The 22679-nt window shown below is 41.5% G+C and overlaps 1 protein-coding gene across 3 annotated transcripts in view; it reads left to right on the top strand.

Moving 5' to 3' along the window:
* Nucleotides 1–12766: 12766 nt before the first annotated feature.
* The window catches only part of tmem200a (transmembrane protein 200A), a 68479-nt gene continuing 58566 nt past the window's right edge, over nt 12767–22679 (top strand). For 2 of the 3 annotated variants that reach the window (XM_062978761.1, XM_008118103.3), the window contains exon 1: nt 12767–13268. The gene's annotated coding sequence lies outside the window, so the exon portion shown is untranslated. The remainder of the gene's footprint in view (nt 13269–22679) is intronic. The other variant, XM_008118101.3, reaches the window with a different exon arrangement.

Below are 22679 nucleotides of genomic sequence, written 5' to 3'. Positions count from 1 at the left end.
ATACCTGATTCCACCTTAAATGGGTCATTTTGGTAACCACAGCTGTCCAATACTGTTGCCATCATGTTATCATGGTAGATATGGATTCAGTTGTTCTACCTCAAGGTCCAAGGCAGTTGAGTAGTCTGGCAGCTGTATCCATGCCTGAGCAGCCTTTAGAATCCACTCTGCTCACTCCATATGGAGAGGGGGCTAGAAAAGGTGCCCTAAGCATATCTGCCTCTCTTATCCCTGACTGGACTGAAGGGTCACCACCTTGCAGCCAAAAAAGAAAAATGAGCTTTGGTACATAGAACATATGGACACTATTGGTCAACACAGACAGTGAACACCCTGAATGCAGGGTTGCTATTATTTTAAGGGAGCTGGAACACGTCAACATTGATATAGGAGCATTTCAGGAAACCTGAAGAGCAGGAGAGAGATAGCTGAAGGAAGAAAAAGGAAGTTACACCTTCGTCTGGAAGGGACTGGCTGAAGAAGAACAAAGAATACACAGAGTTGGCTTTGCTATCAGAAACAACCTGGTGAAGCATCTGTCTGAAGCACCCATCGGCATTAACAAATGGATCTCAACCTGGAACACTGGAATAGACTGAAGACCTTTATAATAATAATAATAATAATAATAATAATAATAACAACAACAACAACAACTTTATTTTATACCCCGCCCCATCTCCCCGAAGGGACTCGGGGCGGCTTACATCTAATCTTGATCTAATCTTAACAAATGTGGAAGACCTGATCAATACAGTAGAAGTCGTCGGATCCTTAGGGGCAAGTGACCATGTGCTCCTGCAGTTTGTGATACAATGGAAGGCTGAAACTAAGACAAGTCAAACACGCATTCTGGACTTTAAGAGAGCTGACTTCCAAAAAATGAAGGAAATACTGAGCAGCATTCCATGGATGCCAATATTAAAAGACAAGGGAATTAACGATGGATGGGAATTTTTTAAAAGTGAAATACTCAAGGCGCAAATGCAAACAGTGCCAACAAAGAAAAAAAATATGGCACATGCGAAGAAGCCAGAATGGATGTCCAAAGAACTTCTAACTGAGCTAAAACTCAAAAGTGACATGCACAAGAAGTGGAAAAGGGGAGAAATCACCAAAGAAGAATTCAAACGTATAGCCAACTCCTGTAGGGAAAAGGTTCGCAAGGCTAAAGCGCAAAATGAGCTCAGGCTTGCCAGGGACATTAAAAACAACAAAAAAGGCTTTTTTGCTTACGTTGGTAGAAAAAGGAAGAAAAAGGAGGCGATAGGGCCTCTGCGAGGAGAAGATGGGGTGATGGCGACAGGGGATAGGGAAAAGGCAGAACTGCTTAATACCTTCTTTGCCTCGGTCTTCTCACAAAAAGAAAGCAATCTTCAACCTCAGCAACATGAAATGGACGAAGGATTTGGGGAAATCCAACCCCAAATAGGGAAACAAGTGGTCCAGGAACACCTGGCCACTCTAAACGAATTCAAGTCGCCAGGGCCAGATCAACTACATCCAAGAGTACTGAAGGAACTAGCGGAAGTTATTTCAGAACCATTGGCGATCATATTTGAGAGTTCTTGGAGAACGGGAGAAGTCCCAGCAGATTGGAGGAGGGCAAATGTGGTCCCTATCTTCAAGAAGGGAAAAAAGAACGACCCAAACAATTACCGTCCGGTCAGCCTCACATCAATACCAGGCAAGATTCTGGAAAAGATCATTAAGGAAGTGGTCTGCAAACACTTAGAAACAGATGCAGTCATTGCTAATAGTCAACACGGATTTACCAAAAAGAAGTCATGCCAGACTAATCTGATCTCTTTTTTCGACAGAGTTACGAGTTGGGTCGATACAGGGAATGCCGTAGATGTAGCGTACCTGGATTTCAGTAAGGCCTTCGACAAAGTCCCTCACAACCTTCTGGCAAACAAACTAGTAAAATGTGGGCTAGACAAAACTACGGTTAGGTGGATCTGTAATTGGCTAAGCGAACGAACCCAAAGGGTGCTCACCAATGCGTCGTCTTCATCTTGGAAAGAAGTCACGAGTGGAGTGCCGCAGGGTTCCGTCCTGGGCCCGGTTCTGTTCAACATCTTTATTAATGACTTAGATGAAGGGTTAGAAGGCACGATCATCAAGTTTGCAGATGACACCAAACTGGGAGGGATAGCCAACACTCCAGAAGAAAGGAGCAGAATTCAAAATGATCTTGACAGACTAGAGAGATGGGCCGAAACTAACAAAATGAAGTTCAACAGGGACAAATGCAAGATACTTCACTTCGGCAGAAAAAATGGAAATCAAAGATACAGAATGGAGGACACCTGGCTAGACAGCAGTACATGTGAAAAAGATCTTGGAGTCCTTGTGGACAACAAGTTAAACATGAGCCAGCAATGTGATGCGGCTGCTAAGAAAGCCAACAGGATTTTGGCCTGCATCAATAGGGGAATAGCGTCTAGATCCAGGGAAGTCATGCTCCCCCTCTACTCTGCCTTGGTCAGACCACACCTGGAATACTGTGTCCAATTTTGGGCACCACAGTTGAAGGGAGATGTTGACAATCTGGAGAGCGTCCAGAGGAGGGCAACTAAAATGATCAAAGGTCTGGAGAACAAGCCCTATGAGGAGAGGCTTAAAGAACTGGGCATGTTTAGCCTGCAGAAGAGAAGGCTGAGAGGAGACATGATAGCCATGTACAAATATGTGAGGGGAAGCCATAGGGAGGAGGGAGCAAACTTGTTTTCTGCTGCCCTGCAGACTAGGACACGGAACAATGGCTTCAAACTACAGGAAAGGAGATTCCACCTGAACATCAGGAAGAACTTCCTCACTGTGAGGGCTGTTCGGCAGTGGAACTCTTTCCCCCAGACTGTGGTGGAGGCTCCTTCTTTGGAGGCTTTTAAACAGAGGCTGGATGGCCATCTGTCGGGGGTGCTTTGAATGCGATTTCCTGCTTCTTGGCAGGGGGTTGGACTAGATGGCCCATGAGGTCTCTTCCAACTCTACTATTCTATGATTCTATGATTCTACATGGGGCCTAGCCCAATAAAACAATCAAATATCAGTAACACAACTATAAAACAATTATACCAGTAAAACATCAATATCAATAAAACAATTGTTAAAATCGGCAAGAAGCATACAAGAAACATACAATATTAAAACAGGAGACTAATTCATAAAATCCAGAACAGAATGTGCCGGTAGAAATGGACAATAAAGTGCAAAATAGCATTGGCAACACCTCAGAAATGGGGGCTATTATAAAATGGGCAGATGGATCAGTCCAACATCAAATTAGGTGTCAAAGCCCTTTTGGAAGAGCCAGGTTTTTAATCATCACAGCCTGTGAAGAAACCATTGGATACCAAACTAAAAAACATCAAGACTGGTTCGATAAAAATGATAACAAGATCCAACAATTGATAAGAAAAGGAAAGCCTTCCAAATATGGCAGAGACACCAACTGCGCTGCTAAGACAAAGATCTACACTAGTGCAAAAGCTGAGGTCCAAAGAAGGACCAGAGAACTCAAGAACATCTGGTGGACAAAAAAGGCTCAAGAAATCCAACATCTTGCAGATGTCCTTAATGCACAGGGACTCTTTAATGTCACAAGGGTCATCTATGGACCAAGAAATCAAGAAATACACCCTCTGGGCTCATCAGATGGAACCAAACTTCTGAAGGATAAAAAAATCAATCTCACTACATTGGAACAAGAACTACCACAATCTCTTTAACTGCAACAACAAACTAGGGATGAGCTTGCAGCACTGCTTAATTTGGAGAAAGTCAGCAAAGCCATCAGCCAACTAAAAAACAACAAAACAACAATGGGATCCCTGCTAAAATCTTTAAAGAGGGTGAACCTGAGCTGACACAACTTCAACAGCTCATTGAAAAAGTGTGGGTGACTGAGGAAATGCCAATAGACTTCAAAGATGCCACCAACATAATCCTTTTCAAAAAAAGAGGAAAGAACAGACTGTGGAAATTATCGAGATACAGTAGAGCCTCACTTATGCAAGCTAAATGGGCCGGCAGAAGCTTGGATAAGCGAATATCTTGGATAATAAGGAGGGATTAAGGAAAAGCCTATTAAACATCAAATTAGGTCATGATTTTACAAATTAAGCACCAAAACATCGTGTTATACAACAAATTTGAAAGAAAAAGTAGTTCAATATGCAGTAATGTTATGTTGCAATTACTGTTTTACGAATTTAGCACCAAAATATCATGATATATTGAAAAAATTGACTACAAAAATGGCTTGGATTATCCAGAAGCTTGGATAAGTGAGGCTTGGATAAGTGAGACTCTACTGTATCTCCCTTCTAACCTCCGCTGGGAAAATCTTCGCAACAATCCTTTCAAACCGCCTTCTATCTATTTCAGAAGACACCCTCCCAGAATCCCAGAATGGCTTCCACTCCTCCAGAGGAACAGTGGATATTATCTTCACTGCACAACAGCTCCAAGAAAAATGCAGGGAACAAAATCAACATGGAATTCATTGACCTTTCAAAGGCATTCAACACAGTGAATCACAGTGCTCTCTGGACCATCCTCCAAAAAATGTGATGCCCTGACAAATTTGTGAACATCTTACAGCTCCTCCAGTACGAATATTATGCTTATATTGGAGGGATAACAGTAGTATCAGAAATACTAATACTATCTGCCAGTTCTCAAACTTGCTGAAATTATCTGGCCTACATTGGATACCTGGCAAAATTTACTATTTGTCCCTCCAACCTCTTCATTATTCCTTTCAAATGCAAGAGTGATTAGCTCCCATTTGCAAAAGAGCAGTGTAATAAAAATTCATGAACACTGGCAGAAAAGAACAGAGGACAGAAATGATGGCTCCGTGTTCAGCAGGTGTTTTAAGAACATGAGGAGGCTGTAACATAACACAGTGAAAGCCACCTGTATTTAAGAACATACCCACCCCTTCTGGATGACACCAGTGGCCTGTCCAATCCAGCATGCTGTTCTCATAATATCCAACTGGATAACCATGGGAAGCCGTCATAAGAGAAATAGCACCCCCTCTCTTTCCTACACCACCATATTCTTTAGTAATTGGTATTGAGATGTGTAGTGCTGCTTATACTGTATTCTTGATTAATAGACATGGATAGGCTTCTCCTTTATTCTTTTAAAGAACTCGACAGTCATTTCTGCAGCTCAATAGCATCACTAAGGGTGTCACCCAGTGTAGTAACTCAGGGTGTCACCCCTTATTGACCTCCTCCTATACTAGATCATACAGAATCTTTAGCTATGTTTTTTGTACTAATGTTATTCCTAAATCATTACTTGTAATTTAATAAAATCAGAAACTAGCAGCAAAACAATGATCAATGTGGTCCTATAGTGCATGCAGATGAAATCATGTGATTTGAAGCATCATTGTAATTGGGTAGTAATGACAGCTCTGACTCAAGGACATGAGCATTAATAGGTTGAAAAGCGAAGTAGCATAAAGTTTCAGCCTTCTAAGTATTTCTTTTTTGCTTTGATCAGATCTCACCTGGAAAACTGCATCCACTTCTGGACACCACAATTCAGGAATGATATTGACAAACAGGAACATATCCAGACAAGGGTGATTAAGGACCTCATTCCATTTGGGGCAGAAAGCAGGGGAAATTATCTTCTTACCATAGCATTTGTTCCTTTTCATTAAAAACAAACAAACAGATAATTTATTTATTGCCATCACATGTGATAGACTCAGTCTGTTTTTAGGCAGATACTCTGCTTACTCAAGGAATAGTTTCCACCCATTCTGTTTGCTTGTTTGCTTGTTTGCTTGCTTGCTTCCTTTCTTTCCTATTAAAAAAGGGAAAACTTTACTATTGAGAATCCCACATCTACAAAAAGGGAAAATAAAGTTACAGTGAATTAAAGATATATCAAAATTGCACATTTGAAGACCATCCACAAGAACACCCACACTTTCATGTCACTAAAACAATCTAAAATGGTGAATGGGGAGATCTGGAGTCGATTGCTCCCCAACTCCAAAATCCTCAGTTTCTACACATTTTAGAAACAGAGTCCCGTGGGCAACTGACAGGAAGTACTCTTGCATTATTTTATGGACACCATGGGATTCCATCTTTACAATGTCTTTTAAGTGTTTAGAAAGGGGGGTAAGCAGCATATGATCGAGTTTTATAGAGGCATATGGTCTGGAAGCCAAACACTATGAAGAACAGCTTAGGAAGTTGGGTATCATTCATTTGAAGAAAAGAAGATTAAGAGGGAACATGATAGCAATGTTTAAATATTTGAAGGGATGTCACATTGAAGAAGAGGCAAACTCATTTTCAGTTGCTCTAGAGCAGTGGTTCCAGAATTTTGGTCCTCCGGGTGTTTTGGGCTTGAACCCCCAGAAAACCCAACCATCTTACCAGCTGTTAGTAATTGTAGGAGCTGACATCCAAAACATCTGAAGGACCAAAGGTTGGGAACCAATGCTCTGGAGACTAGGGCATGGGGAAATGAATTCAAATTGCAGGCAAAAGATTCCACCTAAACATTAGTAGGAGCTTCCTGATGATAAGAGCTGTTTAACAGTGGAATTGAGGTGGAGTCACCTACTCTGGAAGATTTTAAATAGATGCCGAATGGCCATCTTTCAGGAATGCTTTGATTTGATTTTCATGCATGGAAGGGGAGGTCAGACTGCAGGACCCTTCTGGTCTTTTCCAATTCTAAGATTCTATGATACAACATGTTAGGTGATCCTTAAAAAAAGGTTTTGTAGTTATGCACACATGAAATGCCACTCTGCATCTTGTGGTAGCAAATTCTAGTTTCTCTATGCAGTGTGTTTTTGAATTATTGTGTAATTAGTATTATGAGATGGGAAGTAAAATGCTTCCCACTTGCTCCACACTATATATAACGTATTTTTCCTGGAAACCTTTAGGCATTGCAATATTTTTTCCTGGGGCTGTTGCTGCTGGTCTATACTCGTTTGGGCTAACCTTTTCTTGACCATTTCCAGCTCTTAAATCTGTAGCTACTGGTCACATGATATGCCTAGAGTAAATATCATCCAACTTCTGTGAATTGCCTAGTATTCACAGAAGGATGGTAATAATAAACCCACTAAATTGATGGAAACTAACTACAGATGGTAACCTGCCTCTTCATGCAGTTAACAGCAGTCACATGGTAAGTTTTAGACTGGTTAGTATAACATTACGGATCATCTGTTTGCCTTCTAATATATACTATTAGGATGGACATCTGTATTAATATATCTTCTGTTATTGGCATACATGTCTGCAAAGAAGAGAGTCCATACTATAGACACTTTTTAGATTTGAGCATAATTGTTGCCTTCCTGCATCAATTGAATTACTTGCTTCCCGAATCAACAGAGCTATGTCCTTGGCTTTTATTACCATAGCAAGGAAAGATTATGTACCCAGAGCAGCTGTTGGGAGAGCAATATGATCACTGTGAATTGTTTGCAAGTGTTTACTATGTGCACTGTGTGTTATATTCAGCCACACAAAAAGGGCCAGTATTTAATACAAAGAGATCAAGTATTATTATTTCTGCTTTTCTCTCATTCAAACCAGGGGTTGTCTACACCAGAAATAAATTCATATCCATCTATATTCTTGTGCTAAAGAACACATGGTGTGTGTCTATTTTAACAAGGAAAGCACTTATTTTAGACTTCAAAACGTTTAAAAAACTAACTCACTGTGTTTTTCTCCTTGTATCTGTTGAGACAATACCACTGCCTTCTCTGTCAAGTGTCTCTGTGGCAGAACCCTGCTTGTGAAGTCTCTTGCTCTGTGGTCAGAACAAAGCACTCATCCATGAGATCAACATTGAAGGGGTTAATCCGCTTACCCCTTCACCATTGCCTAGATACCTTGTGCTGACCTCAGAGCAAGAGACTTCACAAGAAGGGCTTTGCCAGGGAGATGTGTGGCAGAAAAGGCAGTGGTGGTTTTTCAATGGCCCTAAGGAGAAAAACACAATTTATTTCACCTTTTTAATGGTAAAGAGCTGGATCTACTTCCACACCATTGGTCTCATTCATGGCTAGAATTAGCTGGGTGTCTTCCTCAAGGAAAAGGAGGAAAAAAGCTGCTCTGAACTGAATTTGGAAAGGGGAAATGTGTAGTCGTCAATGTGATGTCAGTGTGATGATGTAACACTAAGAGGGTGGGAATCCAAGGCAATTATGAGGCAAAATACTCTTGATTGTGAGCTGAATAATTTTGCTAATGTATATATATATAGGAATAGAATTGAATAGAAAAGCATATTTCTCCACAAAAAGTTTTGTCACCCATCTTTTCAGTGTAATAGAAGAAGGGGCTTTGTGCAGTCTTAGGCACATTCCTGTTTTAATTTGTTAAGAAGGGGTTAGGGAGGAAAGCATGTTTCATATATTATATATAAATTATATGCTGTTTTATGTTTAACATATATAAATAAAAATTATTTTTAAACACCTCTGGTCTTTGGAATTCCATGATCCTGAGAGCTGAGTATCGCAAAAGATGTCTGTGGTGGCAGCATTGGAGGTAGGTATCTTGTTGGGAATAAAAGTAGCATAAACCTTTGTAAGAACCTTATGGGCCTTTAGATTGCCAACACACTTTGTGTTATGGAAGGGAGGCAAGAAGAAGTCTTACATAGATACTGAGAACTGGGAAGGCTTGGCCCTTGAGCGCTGCAACTGGAGGTCAGCTGTGACCAGCAGTGCTATGGAATTTGAAGAGGCATGAATGGAGGGTGAAAGAAAGGAAGAAACATGCCATGAGGAAGGCACATCAAGCCAACCCTGACTGGGACTGCCTTCCAGCTGGAAACCAATGCCCTCACTGTGGAAGAACATGCGGGTCAAGAATAGAGCTCCACAGTCACCAAGGTGGGTATCTGGGGAAACCATCACACTGTTTGCAGTGAATATTTGAAGGCTTTACTTGTGATCGATTAAACGTAAATACATCATCTATCAATTTTGCAATGCCAACACTTTGTTTATTGCAAACACATTCTTCAAGCAATCCAAGATATGACTGTATAAATGACTTAGGTGATCCCTCATTGTCCAAGTATGATTGTCTTCCAGGTGTAGTGTCTTGGCGGTGGACATGTTGGTGACTGTGGAGCCCTATACTTGACCCGCATGTTCTTCCACAGTGAGGGCATTGGTTTCCAGCTGGAAGGCAGTCCCAGTCGGGGTTGGCTTGATGCTTCTTCCTCTTGGCACGTTTCCCCCTTTCTTTCCCCCTCCATTCATGCCTCTTCAAATTCCATAGCACTGCTGGTCACAGCTGACCTCCAGTTGCAGCACTCAAGGGTCAGGGCTTCCCAGTTCTCAGTGTCTATACCACAGGTTTTAAGGTTAGCTTTAAGCCCATCTTTAAATCTCTTTTCCTGTCCACCAACATTCGGTTTTCTGTTCTTGAGTTGGGAGCTGTCACGCCCGAGGCAACGGAGCACTAAGAACCGAACACAGAGGCCAATAACTATCTAATATCTTTATTAAGGAAATATATAAGAATAATAAAAACAAGTAGAAAATATAGTCCAGAAGCAGACCTATCAGATGAGGTCAAATATAGTCCAGAAATGTTTTGTCCATTAAATGATATTAGAGTTCAAAGTAGAATCCAGCAAACCGAAACACACACTTTTGCCAAGCAATAGTGTGGGGAAATGTCCAGAGTCTTTCAAGGTCCAAGGTAAATCCACAACAAGGCTGAAAACAAAACTTGATTCTATGAACAAGGTCCGTGGCTAGGAACAAGGCAAGGCAATTCTTGAATACTTGGTTAGGCAAAGCAAGGAGACTGGGGTTGCGGACTTTGCGAAGTCCACACTAGGCTGGAAACACGAAATCACTCCTGAAGCTGCTCTGTTGACTCCGCACGGAACCTACCGTGCCAGGCACATTTAACTAGGTCTCATTTTCCTGCAAAGCAGGTGTCCAGCGTTCCCTTTCCCTAGGGAACAGGAAACGAAACACAGCTCTCTTCAGATGTGAGACTCCCTAGATTTTCCCAGGGGAACATGGCTAATCAATGTCTTGTTTAGCTGCAAGTCTCAAACTCCTCTGAACCTGCTCCTTCTCTCCCCTGCCCGCAGTATAGGATTGTCTCCTAACAAAAGGGGGTGAGAACTGCTCAAGGTCTGTTTTAATGGGTTCTTGGGCAAAAACATCAACATCAGGCATCTGGAAAGATTCCGGCTCTTGCTGAGCCAGCAAAAACCCCATGTTTTTATCTTCATCAGCCACGGTGGCACTGGGAGCAGGACTACAAGGCCCATGAGGCATTACAGGAGCATAGTAACTGCTTTGAGAAACGGTGACTGGGCATTAGGACAAAATGGCCAGTCCAGCAGAGTTGATGGTGTAGCAACATCTCTTCAATGCTAGTGGTCTTTGCTTCTTCCAGCTCGCTGACACTTGTCCGCCTGTTTTCCCAAGTGATTTACAGGCAATGCTGATGGAATCATTCCAGGAGTTGAGTGTGACGTCTGTAGACAGTTCACATTTCGCAGGTGTATAACAGGGTTGGTAGGGCAACAGCTTTATAAACTGTATAAACAGACCATTTGATGGCCAGTACAGAAATCAAATAGACTACATGATTGTCAGTAGAAGATAGGGAAGCTCTTCAAAAACAAGAGTAGGGGCAGATTGTGGCATAGACCTTGACTTGCTGATACAAAAATTAAAATAGAGCTAAAAAATAATGCTAAACCAACCATCATGCTGAAATGCAACCTGAAGAACATCCCTGTAGAATGTAAAGCTAGTGTGACAAATACTAAGCACATTAAGCTTAATTGACTGGAAGCCAGAAATAGTTTGGCCAGGACATTGTCAGGAAGAAATGCAAGAAGACACTATCAGCAGCAAGGAAGAAAGGGAAGCCTCGGTGCACCATGGATGAAATTATTCAAACAGTTAAGGACAGACCAGAAGGAAAAGGAAAAGGACAGAAACAGTCATATCCTTCATGTCTTAACTCAGATTGTGAGCCTGGGGGCTGGGAATTGTCAACAATGTGTAAGATTGTGTTGCTGTGAGCTTTCTGGGCTGTATGGCCATGTTCCAAAAGCATTCTCTCCTGATGATTCTCATGCATCTATGGCAGCAGGCATCCTCAGAGGTTGTGAAGTCTGTTGGAAACTAGCCAAGTGGGGTTTCTATATCTGTGGAAAGTCCAGGGTGGGAGAAAGAACTCTTGTCGTGGCAGCTGTGGATGTTTCAACTGGCCACCTTGATAAGCATTGAATTTCCTTTCAGCTTCAAGGTCTGGCAGCTTCCTGCCTGGGGAAATCCTTTGTTGGGAGATGTTAGCTGGCTCTGATTGATTCATGTCTGGGTTTCCTCTGTTTTCTGAGTAGTGTTCTTTATTTACTGCTCTGATTTTAGAGTTTTTTAAATACGGGTAGTCAGATTTTGATCATTTTCACGGTTTCCTCCTTTCTGTTGAAATTGTTCACATGCATGTGGATTCCAGCCTCTGATGATGCCTGCCATAGATGTAGGTGAAACGCCAGGAAAGAATGCTTCTGGAACATGGCCATACCGCCCGGAAAACTCACAGCAACCCAGTGATTCCGACCATGAAAGCCTTCAACAACACAATGTGTAAGATGTTCTGGGAGCCTCTGTGGTTGACAGTATGGGGGGGGGGGGGGGTAAATATTTTCAACAAACAAACTTTGCGCCCCTTGAGACCCAGTGGGGCGTTTTCGGCGGCCTCTGCAGGGGCGAGGTGGGGTGGGTGTCCTCATTCCCATCGTGGCCCCTTGGGGAGGGCTGCTCTTCCTTTACAAAGCGGTGAAGAACCCAGCGGTTCCCTTTTCCCCTTCGGTGGTGATTCCTACCTCCACACATTTACCTGAGGCGGGTTTGAAAGGACCTGGAGCTGCTCAAAGGGAAAGTTCTCCTTGAAACGTATGAATCAGAGAAGCTGGCCGGGTGCAGCGCCCAGGGCTGTAGGCAATGACGGGGGGGGGGGGGGGGTTAGGGGTTCAAACCACCCTGGTTTACTCAAGAACTTTATTGTTGAGTTTTATATTGCTTGTTGCCTGGGCTTGGCCCCATGTAAGCCGCCCTGGGGTATAAAATAAAATTATATTATTATTATTATTATTATAACTTTAACTGGTTAACCAAATCTCCATGAGTGTCCACTGAAGTTTATCTGTCTTGAGTGTCCACTGAAGTTTATCGAGGGAGCCTGATTTCTAAATTATTTTGCGTTATGGAACTACTTTTCATAATTCGCTTTAAAAAGTTTCAACCCCCTCCCTCGAATTTTTTTTCTGGCTATGGTCCTGGCAGCGCCCCTCGCCTTCTTCAGGAAACCACTGCGTCTCAAGAGGCGCTTCCACGTCACTGGAGATCCCTGAGAGAGAGAGAGGGAGAGGCGCGCCTTTCCTTCTCCGAAGCCTGAGGGAAGGAGGGGCGGGGGGAAGCTTGGCGAGTGAGAAGACTTCTGTGGGTGACACCGTCTGTATTTTAGGAGGTTCTGACCTTCTTGGGTCACTTTAACCTGCCTGGGAAATGTCTCTGCCTCGAGGACACTTTGGGCAAGTTAGACCACGCACGAAGGAAACGGGTCGCGGCTGAGCGTGGAAGGCGGCCAAAAAGGGCGGGCTGCCTTTCACTCCCCCTGTGCGACCCCCCCCCCCCCTCGGCCAATGGTCTTGTAATGGTTCCGCCCTCGGCCAATGGTCTTGTAACCAAGCGGGAGGGTACATATTTCTCACAAGGGTTGGGGGAGCTCTGAAGGCTGCTCTCCGGGATCCCCGGGCAAACTTTCCCGGGAGCGAGCGTGTCGGAGGCGCCTCCCTGAAGGCAGTGGCGAGGAGGGGCCCGTGTCCCCGCCCCTGGGGAGGGGGCGGGCGGAGAGGGAGAGGCTCCCCCGCCCCAATGGCACCGCTGTCTTGGAGAAGAGCCCGCTGGGGGCGGCAACATCTGGCGGAGGGGGCGGCGCGGCAGGACTTCGGCTGAAGCCAGGAAGCCCGACCCTCTTCCCCACCTTCCCTCTTTCCTTCCTTCCCCGTGGTTCTGCCCAGGCGCTGTGGCTGGGCTTCTGCCTCCTCCCTTCCTCCCTTCTTCCCCCTCATGGCTCTTTCTCCTGCCAGAGCCCCGCTCCGAAGGAGGAGGGCGAAGGAGAAACGCGGCTGAGCGAGAGCAGAGAGCGAGAGGGAGACGCTCCAGAGGCGGAGGAGGAGGAGGAGGGCATCACCTGCTCCAGGTAATTCGGAGAGAGAGAGAGAGAGAGAAGCCCACTTGCACTAGCCTTTCTTTGTCGTCGCCTCCCCCCCCCCCCCCCCCCCTTTCCCTCAAGGAAATAAATGCATGTTGCCTTCCTTCACCGCCGCGCTCTTTGGGAATCCCAGCAGCTGAGAAACGCAACTCTTTGTTCTTCAGTGTCTATATAGGGAGGCATAGCACATACTAGGACTTGTCACGAAAAGGGTCACGAAAAGGATCGTTGCCATGGGTTTCAGTTAGAAAAAGGCTGTCTTTCCCCCAAATCAGGCACCCCTTGCCCCCCCCCCCCCAAAAAGAGGACCCCTGGCCTCTCTGCGGCTGCTACACCCTCTTTTGTTCCATTCTTCAGCCTTCCTGCTTCAGACATGGAAATGGGGATGGTTGTGGCTATTTTGAAAGGAACTCCGCTCTGTCTATTTAGGTTTTACACTAGCTTACACACACAGAGAGAGAGAACAGTTGCTTTGCTGAATGTTTGTAGGGAAGAGCAGACAGATGGAAACTATCAAAGGGGAGAGGATACTCCCCCCCCCCCTTATCACAGGATTTGTGAGGAAAGCCAGTCATTAAATCACATTGGAATTACAGCCCGAGATTGTTAATTAATCCAACAGATGGCTGTGAGGAGAGTGGCATGCTCAGGTAACCTCTCAACGAAGAGTTCAGTAGTCTGTAATTAACATTTACAACGTCTGGCCACTTTATGCAGAATTCGGTCCATATGGTGAGTCAAAAGTGTGGAGTTTTTCCTGTTCAAGCATGGAGGGCGGGGGTTGTTTATTGACTTGCACCCCTACTGTGTTCATGTAAAATAATGATTTGTGTGTGTGTTTATGGAGGTTATAAATAAACTTTGTTGTGTGCCTTCAAGGCATTTCAGACTTGTGGTTGACACTAAGATGAAGTTTCCTGGCAAGATTTGTTTAACCCAAGGGAGTTTACCTTTGCCATCTTCTAAAGATGAACTTGTATCAGGTCTCCCAGTGGGTTTTCATGGCTGAGTTGGGATTTGACCCCTTTCTCCAGAGTTGTACCCAAACCATTACACCTTGCTAACTTTCTAAACATAACCTACCTGTTGTGAAATGGATTCTCAAGTGCCACTAAAGGTAGTAAAATTCTGGTGAAAATGAAGTTCTTGAAAGTTCTGCAAGTAAACAGAAGTGATGCAGGATTTGATCCACGTCCTTCAGTGTATCTCTTTCTGCACTTTTGCCTTTCTTTGAAAACCCCACAACCAAATATAGTAAAAAAAATGCAAGTCAGAAGCGACTTAAGAACATATTGCAAGTCACTTCTGCTGTGAGAGAATTAGCTGTCTACAGAGACATTGCCCAGGGGGTGCCTGGATATGTTACCATCCTGCTGGGAGGCTTCTCTCATGTCTCTGCAAACTAAAGCTGACAGATGAGAGCTCACCCTGTCTGGTAGATTTGAACTGGCAACCTTCAGGTCAGCAATCCAACCTTCAGGTCAGCAGTTCAGCTGGCACGAGGGTTTAACCCATTGTACCACCACAGCTCCTAATATAGCAATGAATTTATATGTTTTTGTCATGTAGGCTACAATATTGCACATGGGGAAACTGCTTTAGCTTCACAGTTAATGGCCATAGTCCATGTGTAGGGTTGCATTCTGGGACAGAAAAATGGAATTGATCCTCTTCAATAAACCTGTTTATCAAAAGTAATGTCATATTCTGTTACTTCAATAATGCAAGGTCGCTCGACGCAATGTACATAACACAAATTCAGATTCCCCAAAGGTGTATTGAAGGCTGAATGAAGGGAAGAGATTTCACCTTTTTTGCATTTTAACATTTGGCTAAGTCATTGCTATTCAAGAACATTCAAAGGGGAATATATTCTCATTAAATAGAAATATGAATAATTGAATCATTTGCAGTGGTGCCTCATCCTTGTCCTAAAATGGAGCACTTTTAACATCCACATTGTATTGCCAGTAACATTGCTTTGTTTCAGCAAAAAACAAAAAACCTGCTAAGAGGCAGTTGGGGTAATTTAGTGCTTGGTTAACGATTACTCTTTTATCCTGAACAGAAAGCTGTATTCATATGGAGAGAAGCTCAAGTAGAGATATTTAATAATTTGGAGGAGAAATCGTATGTATTTTGTATTGTGTTGGCATAGAAACATATTTTACACATTACACCTTTTTCAGCATCAGTGTGATTCAGAGGCAACTCTGAGAGAGGAGGGAAGAAGGGAAAATAACACTGTCACAAGAATCCATTCCTCTCACTTGGAAAGTCTAGACCAAATAAGGAATCCACTCATCTGCCCCTTGGAGTTATGAAGTGTGTCCAAAGTGTGCCTTTTCAAGTTTCAAGAGTACATGAATGTGGAGAGCTCTTCACACTAGAAAACCTGTTGCTACCAACAGTTTTTACTTTAAGCACATGTCTGTTTCAGCTTTGGCTAAAGGTGATGGGGTCCAATACAAGTGGAAAGCACCAAGTCAGACAAGATGAAGATTTTAAATTATGAGACACTTATATGTTGCCTCATTCATTTATTTAAGTACACTCTTATGTTTATTTCACAAATGTTCCCTTATAAGGCTAATGCAGGAGGAGGACCTGAATGTTAGAGAATACTTCACAAATTTATCTCATGTTGATTTTTCTTTTGGAAAATTCTTGCACAGTACTCCATAAAATGAAGTGTTTGGAAAAGGCACTTTTTGAATTCTGTTTTCCAGAAAGCTCCATTCACATGATCAGTTATAAGGTCCAAAAATAGCTCTACAGAGGTCACAGAGATATATGATGAATGCCTCCAGACGGGTACATGTGGTATGGGGAAGAATCCAACTTTTACATTAGAGCAGGAAATTATACCACTATTAAGGGCACATGACATAAAGAAAATATATCCATCAGGGACATTAAGAAGAACTGCTAATCTCGTCCACATTGAGAAACAGTGTCTTGGCAGACTGAAACACCTTAATAGGATGTTTGCCATGCATTTTGTTTTCATTTCATATCTTCTTTTAATAAATGTCATTGTGCGCAGAAAACAGTCTGGTTTGTGCAGAAAAATTGTAGCATCTACTGTTTAGTTTATACACGGACAGTAGTATAAAACTTTGAGGTTTTGCACAAACAGTTCAAGAAAGATTACTCAAAGTTTAAAAATTGTGTAACAATTCTGGTAATCTCACTCAGTGAGAAGGAAACTGTTCAATGTATTTGTTCTGACACATGAGGTCAAAATATTTTGAATCTGCATGTTTCACTTTTATGGATTATTTGCAAATTAGATTAAAACTGTATCTCTTGAAATCTCTAGGTCCTCTAGTAGAACTCTTAAGATCAACTTCCTTAAAACTTTTCTCAGCTGAAAAAAGTGTGTGTTTTTATTTGTGATTTGTCCACACACACACACACACACAAAAAGTGTAGAGGACTGATTGTATATACATTCTGCTTTCAGGACAGTTCCTCCTCTGGGATACTGAACTCCGTATTATAAATGTATAGGAAACTGCCTTACACTGAGTTAGATCACTTGCCCATTTAGCTAATTACTGTCAACATTGAGTGGAAGTGTCCTAGGATTTCATCGAGAAAAATATGTCCTAGATGATAGAGACTTTCTGCATTTATACTCTTTGCAAGGAAATGTATAAAGTGACATTATATGCTGACCGGTTCTTGCTGGTAATTGACATCGCTTTGTTTTACATTATATAAGACTTTTATTTAATATTCTTGGCATGTACGTGCATGGATGTGAGTACACACTCAGTGTGCGAAACATCGAAAAAGTAATCTTAAACTTGTTTTTATGCAGGTGGCAATCTCTCACCACTGACTATGATTTAGTGGTGGCTATAATACCTGGATAGGAACTCCAGACAGCTGTGAAGGCCATTCTTCTTGTGGATTGTATTATCCAATGATCTCTTGTCATTTTGATAGGAAGAGATCACCTAAAATATTGCCACAATCCTTTTGGAGTTTAAAGATGTTAGCACATTCAATGCCCATCCCAAAAGATACTCTTAAGGAAGCACTCTAAAGTTATTGTGCTAAACCTTGTTTAAAGCTTTTTCAGTGAGAAGGGGGAAGTGTTTCAGGATTCATAAGATACTAGCCTTGCTAGGGGGAAAGAGAGATAACTCCATGATTTTTGGATGCCCAAGGATTTTCTGATGATGATTTGTAACTTGGCTTGAAAAAATATTCCAAGTTGACACTAATCCCAGCAGCAAAAGAGGCGGAGGAAAAGGCAAAGATCATGTCATTTTGAAGTGCTGGAGAATCCAGTGCACAAAGGAAAAGTAATCCCGAGATTTGTAACCTTGTCTTTAAACATGGTCATTGGTGACTTTCAAAGCAGCATCCCTTTAATGTTGATACAAAGAAGCCACTGGCAGAAAATTGGCACATTTTCCAGGGGAGGAGGAGAAAGATGTGTTTAATCTTTAACAATAGTGCAAGTCATAGTTGTGGGACAACTTGCTCCTCAAGAACCCTTCTGTGTGAATCTTACTGATAAACTTGAATGGTGGTTGTTTTAAATCTAAGACCTTCTTGGGCATCTTTGCATAAATACAACTTTATCCTGTTCTTTCATCGCTCACTATGAAATGCTTTATGCAGGAAGGATTCCCAGACTTCAAGCATCGCACAAAAGACATGACTACATAAATGTATTGCAAAATTTCCAGTCTCTCATAAGAAGTAACATAAAATTGCAGAGTGTTTTGACCATTAATAAAGTTCTATGATTATTTAGAGGAGACTTGTCTTTCTTTGATGGTCAGCATTTTGAAAAAAAAACCCATATTTGAACAAATGCTTTTCTCACATGGTTCAGAGAAGTTGGGAAGCGGTAACTTTAATATCCTTTAATTATGGCATAATTTGTATCTTAATTAATTTTAGCAGAGATAATATTACATGATAAGAAAGTGTGATAATTTTTCAATGTGTTTCACGTGGCCCAGAACTTTTCAATTAAACTTTGCGGCTTCCTTAAACAAATTAATTTGAAATGATCGGAGTGGTAAAATAGCAACCACCCTATAAACTAATTAAATTTGTCACAAGTTAATGAGTTTCCAGAAAGAACTGCCGTCTGTTTGCACTTGTTGAAGAACTTTCATAAAAGAAGATTACTTTCCTTTGGAAAATCTATAATTTAAAGGCACAATTTCGTTATTAAGCCTACAGCTGGATATTGGACCTGGTCTCTTTAGTTTACATTGTTTCATGAAAAGATTGTAGCCAAGGAACAGTGGACTAGAACTCTAAGGAACTGGTTCAAATCCCTGCTCGACCATGGAAACCTGTTTTGTGACCTTGGGGAAATCTCTCTCTCTCAGCCTCAGGTGAGGGTAAAGGAAAAAGCCCCCTTAGCAAGAAAACCCTAGCCTTAGAGTTGTCATCAGTCAGACATGATTTGTAGGTACATAGCAACAACAATTTTATCTATGCAGAAAAATGAATATGACAAATGGTCTGGCAGTCATGCCCTGTGAAAAATGACTTAGGAAACTAGGGGCATTTATCTAGGTAAAGATATAATTGAGTGGTGATCTAATAGCCATATTTGAATATGTGAAGTGATGTTCAGTAGAAGATGAAGAAAGCTTGTTTTCTGCTGTGCCAGAGACTAAAACACAAACCAATGAATTTGAATGACAAAATTCCACCTAAACATAATACAAAACTTTGTAACTCAAAGAACAACTTCAATGGTGAAATAGCGTTTCTAAGAGGGTGGTAGACTCTCCTTCTTTGGAGATCTTTAAGCAGGTTGGATGACCATCTTTCAGTAGTACTTTAGTCGTTAGTTATATTTTTAGTCATGTATATTGTTCTCATTTTCAACTCTGTGGTTCTATGATTCCAGTGACCATTCTGATACATGGAACAATCTAAGACATATATATGACCTTTATAGAAACCTGTTGTTTCTATAGCCCTGTTCTACCATGTTGGCATAATAACACTGAATTTTTCTTCCACCAGTCATTTTAAACTTTAATTATTATAAGTGCATATTAAATGTGTTACACTTCTGTTAATTTGTTTTGTTGTTGTGTGCCTTTAAGTCATTCCCAATTTCTGATGACCCTAAGGTAAAGTGAACACAAGGTTTTCTTGTCAGGATCGGTTAAGAGAGGATTTGCTTTTGGCTTCCTCTGAGGCTAAGAGCAATTGATTTGTCTCCATGACTGAGAAGTAATTTGAATCCTGGTTTCCGGAGTTGCTATCTAACTTTCAAACAACTACACCACACTTGCTCTTGTTGAATTGATTACTTTTCTATATTCTATAAAAAAACAAATTATGATTTGGAGTGTGGTGTGGTTTCCAGGCTGTATGTCCTTTTTCTAACAGCATTTTCTCCTGACGTTTCGCCTGCATTCGTGGTTGGCATCTTCAGAGGAAGATGCCAGCAACAGATGCAGGCAAAACATCAGGAGGAAATGCTGCTAGAACACGGCCATACAATCCAGAAGCCACACAACACTCCAGTAATTCCAGTCATGAAAGCCTTCAACAATAAATTATGATTTCCTGTTTTTCCCTTTGGTTCTTCTCTTTTGCTTTTGTTATCTCTTAACATTTCCTTGTCAAAAAAACACACAGCAAGAGAAGTTTCATCTGTTTAATTTTTGCATTTCACATGGCTTTTTAAAGCACAAAGTTGTATGAAGAAAGACATAGAAATGCTGCTGAAATTATGTCTGTGGGGGAAGCTAGTAGGTGGGATATAAGTGGAAAATTAAATGTTTGGTGACCATTTAAAGAACCCGAGCTCTTAAATAATCCTACAGGTCTATAGGGCTAAATTGTTAGAATTAACTTCTGTTTCTTATTTTCTTGATGGATTGGTTTTTAACAAGCAATCTAATATACTATCAAAATTATGTATGTTTAAAGAAGATGAAAGAAAAGAAAGAAAAAAGCAAACCAGGAAGACAAAAAGGAAAACAAACATACAACTGAAACACAGATGGGGTCACACTCCCTCTGAAGACACAAGTCTGCCATTTGGGGGTCCTCCTGGTCTCAGAGCTGAACCTGGAGACCTAGGTATCAGTTTAAACTTGTGCACCAACTGTGCCTGTACCTTGAGAAGCCAGATCTGGCCACAGTGCCTTAGTTACATCCCGCCTGGATTACTCTAACACGCTCTATGTGGGGCTGCCTCTGAAGAGTGCTCAAAAGCTTCAGCTGGTTCAAAGAGCTACAGCTAGGTTGCTCACTGGGACTGGCTGCAGGGAGTGGACAACTCCCTTGTTGAAGCAGCTCCACTGGCTGCCAGTCTGTTACTGGGCACAATTCAAAGTGCTTGTTATGACCTTTAAGGCCCTAGACAGTTCAGGTCCAGGCTATTTGACTGATCTGTACAAACCTGCCCAGGCACTGAGATCTTCAGGAGAGGCCCTTCTCTCAGTCTCACCTACATCTCAAGCTCGGTTGGTGGGAATGAGAGAACAGGCTTTCTCAGTGGACTCCCTTCTTCCCAGGGAAGCCAGAATGGCCCCCTCCCTTTTGTCCTTCCAGCGACAGGCTAAAATCTTTTTATTCAGACAGGCTCTTCAAGAAGAGGGAAGATGACAGTGTCTAAGATCTAGTCAGGAGGTGCTGTGGTTTTTAACAGTTTAGCTAGATTTTACCTGAATTTTTTATTGCTGCTTGTGTTTAATTCTATTTTAACGTTTGCATTTTTATATATTTTAAATTATATATTATTTATTTTATGTCAAGCCGCTTGTATAAATAAATATATTTACTTTCTGAGTCTCCTTCAGGGTAGAGAAAGGCGGGATGGAAATGTTGTAAATAAATAAATAATATTAGTAATAATAGATAACTTCTGACTTTTGGCAGAAGTTGACCATATAGTCACCCCAGAGGACCTAGAGATTTCTCAAAAAAGCATTTTAATCAAATCTGCAAAAATCAAACCTGCAAATTTAGAGGGATGACTATAAAACCCTTTTCAAAATATTTGGTTTTATTGCTGCAATTCTATCTACAACTGATAAATTTAGCTTTCTACATTATTCAAAGTCCTTTAATTTCTTCCCAGACTTTTTCAGACTTATTTTGAAATAATAAACTGTTGTTTTTCAGAATTGTAACTTCAAAATATTTAATCTCCTTTTTTCCACTTTACATTCTTTCTTTTAAAATAAAGTGGATACATTAGAAAGCTGCAATTTGAAATTATGAGTCAGCTATATTCACACTTTTACTGCCAGTAACTTATACTTAACATAAGTTGAAAATAACTCCTAGCAAGTAAGGAATGAAAACTGTCCTTTAAAATTTAAAGCAACGATGATACAAGCTTGGTATTTATGTTTGGTTCTACAGCACCCTAAGATTTTGTAAATGATTAAAATCTGAAGGAACTTTTTTGCCCTAAACACCAATAGGTATAAGCAAAACTGATACTCACATATTTGCGTCTGTAGTTGTTTAAACATATCTACCTACTGAAATAGCACTGATGTACCTGTGAAATAAATAAAACATCATAAAATGCAAAGCTAATGTTACTTTGTGACAAATTCCATTAAAATTAACAGAATATAATTGTAAAAATGAATTTAAGGATTAGATGTGAGTCCTAAACCTTAGTTTTCTGTTAGCAGTAAAATCTATTTATAGTGATTCATAATTTATTCAAGAAACAGGTGTCAATTATTTTTGAAAACTATGATGGCCAGCTCTGGGAAATGGCAAAATTTTAAATCAACTTGAAACTGTGATTAAAGTCCTGGCTTGTTCTAAAGCTAGTCATTGCCAATGGTTACTCCTTTCTTACATAGTCAACCCATGCTGTGGAACTCCTTGCCACAGGCGGTTTGGTTGGCCCCTTGATGTTGGATAGCAAAACCTTTTGACTCTTAACTCAAGTTTAGTTATATTTTAAATGTATTTCAGACTGATTTAACTGTGTATCTTTAATCACATAATCACAGAGTTAGAAGGGGCCCCATAGGCCTTAGAGTCCAACTCTCATATCCTTTGCTACAGTCAGCAAGTGATTTCAGAGTTAGTAGATTGCAAAGAAAAGAGTTGTAGAATAGAAATGCCATGCCAGGCCATTTACAGAATATCCAGCAAGATGAAGAAAGGAACAACCATCCCTTGATTCCTCAATTCTGATTAACTATCGACCAATCTCAAACCTTCCCTTTTGGGGCAAGGTTCTGGGGCGGGTGGTTGCTTCTCAGCTCCAGGGATTCTTGGATGAAACCAATTATCTGGACCCATTTCAGCTAGGCCTGGTCACGTTGCCGAGACGGCTTTGGTTGCCTTGGTAGATGACCTCCGCAGGGAACTTGACAAGGGGAGTGTGTCCTTGTTGGTTCTCCTGGACAGCTCAGCGGCTTT

Source organism: Anolis carolinensis, chromosome 1 (genome assembly GCF_035594765.1).
Source record: "Anolis carolinensis isolate JA03-04 chromosome 1, rAnoCar3.1.pri, whole genome shotgun sequence".
NCBI classification, from domain to species: domain Eukaryota; kingdom Metazoa; phylum Chordata; class Lepidosauria; order Squamata; family Dactyloidae; genus Anolis; species Anolis carolinensis.
This window is presented reverse-complemented; position numbering and strand designations above follow the sequence as displayed.